Source organism: Cervus canadensis, chromosome 9 (genome assembly GCF_019320065.1).
Source record: "Cervus canadensis isolate Bull #8, Minnesota chromosome 9, ASM1932006v1, whole genome shotgun sequence".
Taxonomy (NCBI): domain Eukaryota; kingdom Metazoa; phylum Chordata; class Mammalia; order Artiodactyla; family Cervidae; genus Cervus; species Cervus canadensis.
Genome location: NC_057394.1, coordinates 38,125,831 through 38,137,590, shown reverse-complemented (window position 1 = coordinate 38,137,590; position 11,760 = coordinate 38,125,831). Strand labels below are relative to the sequence as shown.

Sequence of the window (11,760 nt, the reverse complement as noted above, 5' to 3'; positions counted from 1 at the left end):
AATATCAATAACCTCAGATATGCAGATGACACCACCCTTATGGCAGAAAGTGAAGAAGAACTAAAGAGCCTCTTGATGAAAGTGAAAGGGGAGAGTGAAAAAGTTGGCTTAAAACTCAACATTCAAAAAACAAAGATCATGGCATCCGGTTCCATCACTTCATGGCAAATAGATGGGGAAACAGTGGAAATGGTGGCAGACTTTATTTTGGGGGGCTCCAAAATCACTGCAGATGGTGAATGAAGCCATGAAATAAAAAGATGCTTACTCCTTGGAAGAAAAGTTATGACCAACCTAGACAGCATATTGAAAAGCAGAGACATTACTATGCCAACAAAGACCCGTCTAGTCAAAGCTATGGTTTTTCCAGTAGTCATGTATGGATGTGAGAGTTGGACTATAAAGAAAGCTAAGCACCAAAGAATTGATGCTTTTGAACTGTGGTGTTGGAGAAGACTCTTTTTTTTTTTTGGAGAAAACTCTTGAGAGTCCCTTGGACAGCAAGGAGATCCAACCAGTCCATCCTAAAGGAAATCAGTCCTGAATATTCATTGGAAGGATGGAGGTTGAAGGTGAAACTCCAATATTTTGGCCACCTGATGTGAAGTACTGACTCATGGGGAAAGACCCTGATGCTGGGAAAGACTGAAGGCGGGAGGAGAAGGGGACGACAGAGGATGAGATGGTTGGATGGCATCACCGACTCAATGGACATGAGTTTGAGTAAACTCCGCGAGTTGGTGATGGACTGGGAGGCCTGGTGTGCTGCAATTCATGGGGTCACAAAGAGTCGACACGACTGAGCGACTGAACTGAACTGAAGCCACCAAGTCTATGATATTTTGTTATGATAGTTCTGGTAAACCAATAAAATCTTCATGCCAATACATTTAAAATCTTAAAATAAACGAACAACTTTATAGAAACACAGTGCTATAGAAACATACAACTTACCAAAATCATCTCAAGAAGAAATTGAAAACCTAGTCTTTTTACCACTAAAGGACATGAATTTCAAGTTCAAATTTTAGCCACAAAGAAAATTCTACTCCCAAATAGCTTTATAAGTGACTTCTACCATATATGTAAAGATAAGATTATTCAAGTTATTCACATGCTCTCAAAGAATAGAAACAGGAAGATTCTAACATTGATACCAAATTCCATTCCAAACAGTATAAGAAAAGAAAATTACAGGTCAAACTCACTTAGTAGATACAAATATCCTATATAAAATTATCATGACAAAATGCATAGAAAACACTAACAATAGAATAGATATCATGCATGCTCAGTCGCTTCAGTCATGTTCTACTCTGTGCGACCCATGGACTGTAGCCTGCCAGGCTCATCTATCCACAGAATTCTTCAGGCAAGAATACTGGAGTGGGTTGCCATACCCTTCTCCAAGGGATCTTCCCAACCCAGGGATCGAACCCATGTTTCTTATATCTCCTGCCTTGGCGGGTGGGCTCTTTACCACTAGCGCCACCTAAGATGTCTACAGAATAGATACATATTCAGCCAAATTAAAAATAAAAACATTATTTAAAAAAGTAAAAAGAAGGTCCACAATCTTGGAGAAAATACTTTCAATGTATTTAATCAGTCCTGTTTATCTACCCCAAGGGGAGAAAAAAAATTGACTACCACTCAATAGAAAAATAGGCAAAACATGTGAAAAGGAATTCCACAGATGAAACCCAAATAACCAATAAACACATAAACCTTTAGTAACAGCAAATCACCATTAAGGCTGGAAGGAAACACTATATTTAACCCAACACCAGGCTGACAAAACTCTAAACATCAGCAGAAACCAAGAGTTGGTAAGGATGTGGAGAAACAGAACTATTAAACAGCACTATTTAAGTGTTGCAACAATATGGAAAATCAGCTGGGCACTATGTAGTGTTGCTGAAAATGTGCATTCTCTACAATCCAGCAATTCTACTCCTACGCATATATTCCAGAAAAACATTCTACCTGGGCACCAAGACACATGTAAATGACTGTACACAGCAGTATTATTTAAAATAGCAAAAAAAAAAAAAAAAGAAAAGCTACAAGAAATAGAAACATTTACTGCTGAAGAATGGATAAATTACAGTACAGCCATAATAAAATACAGCTCCATTCAGTTGTGGAAGTAAATAATTTTACCTACATACACCAGTGTGGATGAAAATCAGAAACAAAATACAAGTAAGAAAAGCAAGTTACAAAAGAAAAGAGCATAACCCTACTCATCTGATGTGCTAAGTCTCTTCAGTCGTGTCTGACTCTTTGCAGACCCTATGGACCGTAGCCCACAAAGTTCCTCTGTGCATGGGGATTCACCAGGCAAGAATACTGGAGTAGGTTGCCTCCTCCAGGGGGCAACCAGGAATCGAACCTGCAGCTCTTATGTCTCCTGCACTGGCAGGCAGGTTCTTTACCACTAGCACCACTAGGAAGTCCCTAAATAAGTGAAAGTCACTCAGTCATGTCCAACTCTTTGTGACCCTATGGACTATACAGTCCATGGAATTCTCCAGATCAGAATACTGCAGTGGGTAGACTTTCCCTTCTCCAGGGCATCTCTCCAACCCAGGAATGGAACCCAGGTCTCCTGTATTGCAGGCAGATTCTTTACCAGCTGAGCCACAACGGAAGCCCAAGAATACTGTAGTGGGTAGCCGATCCTTTCTCCAACAAATCTGATTGAACCGAGGTCTCCTGCATTGCAGGTGGATTCTCTACCACCTGAGCTATCAGGGCGACCCTACTCATCCGAGATCCCCCAACAAGGTGAAGTAAACCATATATAGTTCCTGAATATGTCCTTATATATGATGACAAGTATCATAAAAAGCAAGCTAAATATAATACAAGGATAAAGCTCATGTCTGAGACTAAAAGTTGTTTAGTTGCTAAGTCATGTCTGACTCTTTGTGACCCCGTGAACTGTAGCCCGCCAGGCTCCTCTGTCCATGGGATTTCCCAGGCAAGAATTCTGGAGCAAGCTGCCATTTCCTTCTCCAAGGAGACTAAAAAGGATCTTTACAAATACTGAAAATATTCTACTTTTAAGGTGAGTTTCTCTATATCCTTGCGCTTATAACTTACATATACAGCACACAGATTCTTTTATGTACACCAAATACTTAATAGGGCTTCCCAGAGGCACAGTGGTCAAAAACTCTGCCTGCCAATTCAGGAAGCACAGGAGACACGAGTTCAGTCCCTGAGTCAGAAAGCTCCCCCGGAGAAGGAAATGGCGACCGACTCCAGGATTCTTGCCTGGAAACTCCATGGACGGGGAGGCTGACAGGCTACAGTCCGTGGGGTCATAAAGAGGTGGCCGTGACGAGCACATGGTTAGGAACTTCAAGAAAGCACCTACTTCTACTCCTTCAACTAGAATTGTTTACATTGATTAAGAATTTTCAAAGTTACTAATTTTGAAATAAAATAATAGTTGGCTAGAATTTTGCTTTGTTAAGACTACACAGTCATCTCATAACACAAGCAATTATTTTAAGACAACAATCAAAATTTAATTTCCAAAGTACTAAGAAAAGCAGAGTAGAAGGGAAATTCTTAGAACACTTAACTTGCCAAACTACTGAAGCTCTATATTATCCATTAAGACAAGGTCATGCTGCTAGATGCCTTCATATGAAATTGCTGGTCTATCACTAACAATCATAAACACTTAGTACAAGAAAATATCTTCTTCATATTTGTTATTATATTTAACCACAGTTTGAGCAGTATTCAGAATATTTTTATGTCATCAGCATAGTGTTTAGGAAAATCCTCTCTTGCCATTTTCCACATGGCTAGCTCCTGTAAGCCAGGAAACCATTGTTTCCCTCAATTACCACTTACTGGAAAAGTCAACCCTAATAAATTTTCAGGGTTTCACGTTTTGTGTGATCCACTTGCCAATGTTTCAGGATCTCATCTTTCTCTCTCTTCCATCACAATGGTCACACTCCTTAACACTTTTTTCAAAAGAAGGAAAATGTAGGTGAGAGATTGGACTCATTTTCTCCCTCATGCTCTTTCCTTTGTCCTCATTCATCCTCCATCCATCGTTTATTCAAACATTCATTGAAAAGATATCCATCAGATACTTTTCACTTTAAAGTTAAAAACAGGCAAAAGGTAAACCTACTTGCTTAAATTAGGTTTCAAAAATCTGTGAACTACAAGTAATCATGTTGCCTTTATGCCTTCCTTTCTCCCAAATCTCCCACTCTATAATAGGCTATCACCTTAAGCAAATTGCTTTTTTAACTGTTCATTTTAATTGATTTTTTTATCTTACTTACACAAATCCACTTGAATGAGATATTTCTTATACTACCATCCAACTTCAAATTTCTATGTTTCTAATATAAATGTTTGAAATTTTCAACATTACTTGAGAAGAAAAATCTAGAATGAAACTGCTCTTGAAGGCAACAACATCATTTCCTTGAAGCGTAGACCCTGCATGGTGAACTACTGAACAAGATGGACCCAGCATAAAAAGAATGACAATTCACTAACCCACTGGTCTCTTTAGTCTCCTCTCTCAACTGCTCAACATATTTCAATAATGAAAGAGCAGCTAACGTTACCAGCAGCTTCTGCTGGGGCTTTTGCAGTATCTCAGTTTCACAGTTAGAGGCAAAGTAACATGGAGATTTAATTTCTCATTCAAAAAGCACTAGAGACTTCACTATAATTAAATTCTTACATTACAACAACATATATTGTTTCCAACAAAATAAAAAATAAGCGTTGTTGCATAATTGATTAGAAACAGGGAAGGGGAGTCAATTCATGCTCTGAGTTGCAACACAGAAATCTCTTGGCTTTTTCTCTTTTTATCTCCCCTTGATTATTTGCACCAAGTTAGCCAGCAAAGGGCTGGGGAGCTTGAAACTGCATGTCAGGGTCACCTCTGAAAAGTTTCAGGGTCACCTCTGAAAATCTGATATCTGTTTTCTTCAAATTCTATGGAGAGAATTAAGAGGTGAGATGGTGATGCAATAATTACCTAGTTAGATGAGCAAGCATTTCAGATCCATAATAGAACCAGAAGACATTATAAGTGGAAATCATTTAATTGCTTAAAACAACAACTTTCGCTTACTCTCCTCTACCTCTCATCACTCAACCTCTCCTCCTCCCAAACAAATACCCTCACAAGTACCACCTCCACAATTATTTCTCTACTGGGGCCTTTCTAAATGGCACTTTTAGAAATGATGTACAAATAAATGTTATGAAACAAAAATTAAATACATGACATTCTACTAACTGAAGTACAACCTTAGGCAAGTCTCTCGAAAGTTCACAGAATGACAAAGGTTATCACCGATGGCAGTAAAAATCTGGGAAGAAGCTAGACTCCCACCAACGTCCATCATTTTCTCCTCTGCAAAATGAGTACATTGTGGAGCAGAGAGGAGTTTATAAACATGAATAAGACAGTCTGTCCTTTGTATCTATATGTTCAATTCAGTTCAGTCACTCAGTCATGTCCAACTCTTTTTGACTTCATGGACTGAAGCACGCCAAGCTTCCCTGTCCATCACCAACTCCCGGAGCTTACTCAAACTCATGTCCATTGAGTCAGGGAAGCCATCCAACAATCTGATCCTCTGTCCTCCCCTTCTCTTCCCACCTTTAATCTTTCCCAGCATCAGGGTCTTTTCCCATGAGTCAATACTTCGCATCAGGTGGCCAAAGTATTAGAGTTTCAGATTCAGCATCAGTCCTTCCAATGAATATTCAGGACTGACTTCCTTTAGGATTGAGTGGTTGGATCTCCTTGCAGTCCAAGGGACTCTCAAGAGTTTTCTCCAACACCACAGTTCAAAAGCATCAATTCTTCAGTGCTCAGCTTTCTTTGTAGTCCAACTCTCACATCCTTACATCACTACTGGAAAACCATAGCTCTGACTAGATGTTCCTTTCTTGGTAAGTAATGTCTCTGCTTTTTAATATGCTGTCTAGGTTTGTCATAGCTTTTCTCCAAGAAGCAAGCATCTTTTGATTTCATGGCTGAAGTTACCATCTGCAGTGATTTTGGAGCCCAAGAAAATAAAGTTTCTCACTGTTTCCACTGATTCCCCATCTTTTGCCATGAAGTGATGGGAGTAGATGCCATGATATTAGTTTTCTCAGTGTTGAGTTTTAAGCCAACTTTTTCACTCTCCTCTTCTGCTTTCATCAAGCAGCTCTTTAGTTCTTCTTCACTTTCTGCCAGAAGGGCAGTGTAATCTGCATATCTGAGGTTACTGATGTTTCTCCCGGCAATCTTGATTCCTGCTTGTGCTTCATCCACCTGACCATATCTCACTATGTACTCTGCATATACGTTAAATAAGCAGGGTGACAATATACAGCCTTGATGTACTCCTTTCCCAATTTGGAACAAGTCTGTTGTTCCATGGTCAGTTCTAACTGTTGCTTCTTGACCTGCATACAGATTTCTCAGGAGGCAGATAAGGTGGCCTGGTATTCCCACCTTTTTCAGAATTTTCCACAATTTGTTGTGATCCACATAGTCAAAGACTTTGGTGTAGTCAATAAAGCAGAAGTAAGATTTTTTCTGGAACTCTCTTGCTTTTTTGATCATTCAATCGATGATGGCAATTTGATCTCCGGTTCCTCTGCCTTTTCAAAATCCACCTTGAACATCTGGAAGTTAACAGTTCCTGTACTGTTGAAGCCTGGCTTGGAGAATTTTGAGCATTACTTTACTAGCATGTGAGATGAGTGCAATTGTGTGGTAGTTGGAGCATTCTTTCGCATTGCCTTTGTTCGGGATTGGAATGAAAATTGACCTTTTCCAGTCCTGTGGCCACTGCTGAGTTTTCCAAATTTGCTGGCATATTGAGTGTACCACTTTCACAGCATCATCTTTTAGGATTTCAAATAGCTCAACTGGAATTATATCACCTCCACTAACTTTACTCGTAGTGATGCTTCCTAAGGCCCACTTGACTTTGCATTCCAGGATATCTGACTCTAGGTGACTGATCACACCATCGTGATTATCTGGGTCATGAAGATCTTTTTTGTATAGTTCTTCTGCGTATTCTTGCCATCTCTTCTTAATATCTTCTGCTTCTGTTAGGTCCATCCCATTTCTGTCCTTTATTGTGCCCATCTTTGCATGAAATGTTCCCTTGGTATCTCTAATTTTCTTGAAGAGATCTCTAGTCTTTCCCATTCTATTGTTTTCCTCTATTTCTTTGCACTGATCACTGAGGAAGGCTTTCTTATCTCTCCTTGCTATTCCTTGGAAATCTACATTCAAATGGGTATATCTTTCCTTTTCTCCCTTGTTGTTTAGCGTCTCTTCTTTTCTCAGCTATTTGCAAGGCCTCCTTACACAACCATTTTGCCTTTTTGCATTTCATTTTCTTAGGGAGTCTTGATCACTGCCTCCTGTACAATGTCAGAAAATTCCATCCATAGTTCTTCAGGCACTCTATCAGATCTAATCCCTTGATTCTATTTGTCACTTCCACAGTATAATCATGAATGATTTGCTTTAGGTCATACCTGAAAGGTCTAGTGGTTTTCCCCACTTTCTTCAATTTCAGTCTGAATTTGGCAGTAAGGAGTTCATGATCTGAGCCACAGTCAGCTCCCAGTCTTGTTTTTGCTGACTGTATAGAGCTTTTCCATGTTCGGCTGCAAAGAATATAATCAATCTGATTTCCAATATTTTACCATCTGGTGATGGTAAAATCTGGTGATGTCCAACTAAAGGTCAGCAACATTAATTTCCATGAAAAGCAGTCACCAATGGAAAGAACTGAGTTCACAAAGGGAAGAAGCAGGCAGTGTGTCTCAATTTGTGTGATCCTGGTCTTTAAGGAATGTGAATTTCACCTACAGTTCAGTTTAAAAGTAATGCAGTGATTAAATTTAAAAAGTAACTAAAACTCAGAAAAAAATCTAGCAACCATCAACCCATAAACTAGAATCAATCAACCTCTCCCCTGCCCACCCCCCCCCCCCGACACACGTACCTTATAAATGCAAAAATATAAACTGGTATGTTCTACCAATATCTGAACTGTTTTTTTAGAAACCTAATTGCTCTTGGTCTCCAAAATCACTGCAGATGGTTAATTTCAGCCATGAAATCAAAAGATCATTGCTCCTTGGAAGAAAAGCTATGATCAACCTAGGCAACACAATAAAAAGCAGAGACATTACTTTGCCAAGAAAGGTCCATCTAGTCAACGCTATGGTTTTTCCAATAGTCATGTATGGATGTGAGAGTTCGACCATAAAGAAGGCTGAACACTGAAGAATTGATGCTTTTGAGCTGTGTTGTTGGAGAAGCCTCCTGAGAGTCCCTTGCACAGCAAGGAGATCAAACCAGTCAATTCTAAAGGAAGTCAGTCCTGAACATGCACTGGGAGGACTGATGCTGAAACTCCAATACTTTGGCCACCTGATGTAGAGAGCTGACTCATTATAAAAGACCCTGATGCTGGGAAATACCGAAGGTAGCAGGAGAAGGGGACGACAGAGGACGAGATGATTGGATGGCATCACCGACTCAAAGGACATGGGTTTAGGCAAGCTCTGGGAGATGGTGAAGGTCAGGGAAGCCTAACATGCTGCAGTCCAAGGGATCACAAACAACTGAACACGACTGAGCACCTGAAAAACAACAAATTGCTCTTACTCTCTATCTGATTAGAATGCTTCTTCTGAACTCCCTCTAAACCACAAATCAGAATCAAGTCTGTCCTGGGTTATGGGTGGAATTTTGGGAATTGAAGGCAGGTTACTTCCAAAAGCTTTTCTTTTCTCCCCCTCAAGCTCAGTAAAAAGCTAATACTTTTCTCCTGTTGACCTTCACCCACCTCACTAAATGTTCTCCTCTACTCCTGTTCCAGGAATGTCCACTGTACAGGATTTCTTGGCTCCACACCATGGCTCGACACAGACCTCGAGGAAGCCTCCCCAACACTGGAGAGTTGACATGTAGGAAAGAGAGCCACTTGGCCTCCCAGTCTGTCCAGAAGGCTCCACCGTCCTTGATGCCAGCATGCTCCCATTTCTGCAGTCCCATCAGTTTTACCCTTTGCCCTGTAATAACCCACCGTGTTCTTCCCTCAGTGTTAATGCCTGCTGGTTCCTGAACTCAGTGTGAATTAACACATGCCTGGTCCTAAGCTGCTCCCCAGAAACTGTGTTTAGTTACTGCCTGTCAATTTCACCTCTAACCTACACTGTCCCTGGTATTCTTCATTCCCTCTGAGTATGATGTCTCCATCTCATTCCTGCTCATAATTTTACTCTGAACCACCTGGAAAAACCCCTAATATCCAGATACCCCACTTAATTTCACCATGCATAAAATCAGAATCTCCCCTCTTTCTCAAGGTATATCTGATCTTCCTATGCTCTCAATCAAAGCTCCCTATCGGCACATGGTCCTGGGCTAAGCCTGACCATTCTCTGACATCATAGATGAACAATCAAAATACAGGAAGCAGAAAGTGAAAGTGAAGTCACTCAGTCGTGCCCGACTCTTTGAGACCCCATGGACTGTAGCCCACCAGGCTCCTCTGTCCAGGGATTCTCCAGGCAAGAATACTGAAGTGGGTTGTCATTTCCTTCTCCAGGGGATCTTCCCAACCCAGGGATCAAACCCAGGTCTCCCGCATTGCAGGCAGATGCTTTAACCTCTGAGCCACCAGGGAAGCCCCCAAAACTGGTCATGTACCCCATGAGGCCACAAAGGATCCTGCAGTTCCTCAAGAGATGAGCAGAGATCCTATTGTTTCTCAAAAGATGGGCAGAGCTCAAAAACAGTGACTCCAGGGAGGTGGCTGTCCAGAGCTGGTGAGACTTTTCTGTGTGGAAGGTTATCTCCACTACAAGCCTGGGTCCCAGGTCCAGTGCTTCCAGTCCTTGGACAGGAACGGAAGTAACAACTAAGAAGGCAGGAATCAGAAAAGATAGATGGCGTCCAATACTCAGAAAGTACTGGGAACGGTTGGGAAGGAGACTCCTGCAGGAAAATGGAGAGAATGGGCAAAGGGACTCAGCAGTCCATGAACCGTTATGAACCGTCACAGCTTGGCTGAGCTCTCCTGGGTTACACTGCCAGCACCGCCCCTGGGTTACAAGGGACATGTTGGTGGGACTCAAGAAGGCAGAGGGGCAGCAGCCCCCCTGTTCTCATTACAGGAGGAAGACGGCTCCAGGGCTCTAGACGTGGGTGCAGTGCACGCCCACTGTCACTCTGCGCCTCGGGGCGGGCCGGCCTACAGGCTCTCCATCAGCTTATCTGATTCTCGACCTTGATATGTCCGACTCAGGAAGGCGCCCGCTTCCCCTGTGGTCCAGAGCATCCTGGAGGTTAGAGCCTAGGGAGCAGCGAGAAGTCTGTGTGGACTCAGCTCATCCTCAGGGCTTCTGGTTCACCCCCATTCTCCTGCACCTTATTTGCTGACTGCTTGCCCTGTGGATTTAGGTCTAATATCCAAAACACAGAAGCAACAACCATGCCTAACTTGCTCAACTAATGTCTACAAATAGATATGGTCAAATGCTCGTAATAAATCCCATTTTCTCTACCACTCCCGTGGTTCGATTTCTCTGAGTAAACCTTGCCTGATACAGAATTTGGTACCAGATCTAAAATTCCAGGAAAACAAAGCATGGTGAATATAAGTAACCAGTTGACTCTTAAACTGTAATATTTGTAAGTTTTACTTCTATTAGGGCATAAATTATACTGAAGGGCTAAATTATGTATAAGGTAAAGAACCACTCTCATTGTTGAGTCAATAATTATTCATGATTTTACTAAACAAGTGTCTCTTTCGAGAACAGTAAGAAATTAATTCTCAGCTAACATCAACAGGGGAAAAGTGAAGGAGGCTACACTTTTTTTAAAAAAAATGCACACATGTTGAGAATAACAAAATTAACCAGATAGATGTTATATTTCAACAAATGTTTTCAACAATCACCCTGTTGCTTTAATACTCTGATGTTCTCATTAAATCAAAACTGTTCAACTGAAATGGTTATGTTTAAAAGAAGTTCATATCATTTTTATGATCACTCCTGAAAATTTCTGGCAAAATACATTATGTAAACTACTTTTGTAATGTGCTCTAAATAGGATGACATAAAGCTTAGCTGAAGAGCCACTATAATCAAAAGGCCAGAGAATGAAAATGTGAGAGAGGCAGACGTAACAGGAGAGAGACAGAGGTGGAGAGAAAGAAAAAATCATTTAGACACACAAGTGAGCCTCAATAGATTTTGGTTGAAATACTGAATAGTATCACTGAATATCATATTTACCTTTAACTCTAAAAGGAGATAATGCAGGGCACTTTTGTGCCCAAAGGAGAGACAATATACTTTTATATTTACTTAGAATTTTTTATTTTTAAACAGGATATTATGACTTTTTTCTATTTCTTCCAGTCAATGTGACATCATCATTCAAGGCCCAGATCAAAGGTCACTTCACCAGTGAAGCCTTCTATGGCTCACATCAACTCCCTAGGATTCACTAAATCATAGCACTAATCATATCAAGATTGTAATAACTTATTTGCCTTTTCCTGAGATGATGTAACCCTGAAATCAGGGTCTAAATATAATTTGTCTTTGTAGCCCAATAACTAACAAATAACAGAGTCTAAGTATATGATTACTAAACCCATTCACACTACAGCATAGATGTGATGGTTAATTTTATATGTCCACATAGTTACTGTGAAA

General features: G+C 40.7%; 1 protein-coding gene across 6 annotated transcripts in view; it reads right to left on the bottom strand.

The window, feature by feature from the left end:
- The window catches only part of KLF12 (Kruppel like factor 12), a 521,123-nt gene that overhangs the window by 338,687 nt on the left and 170,676 nt on the right, over window positions 1-11,760 (bottom strand). The gene's annotated exons all lie outside the window — the stretch shown is intronic.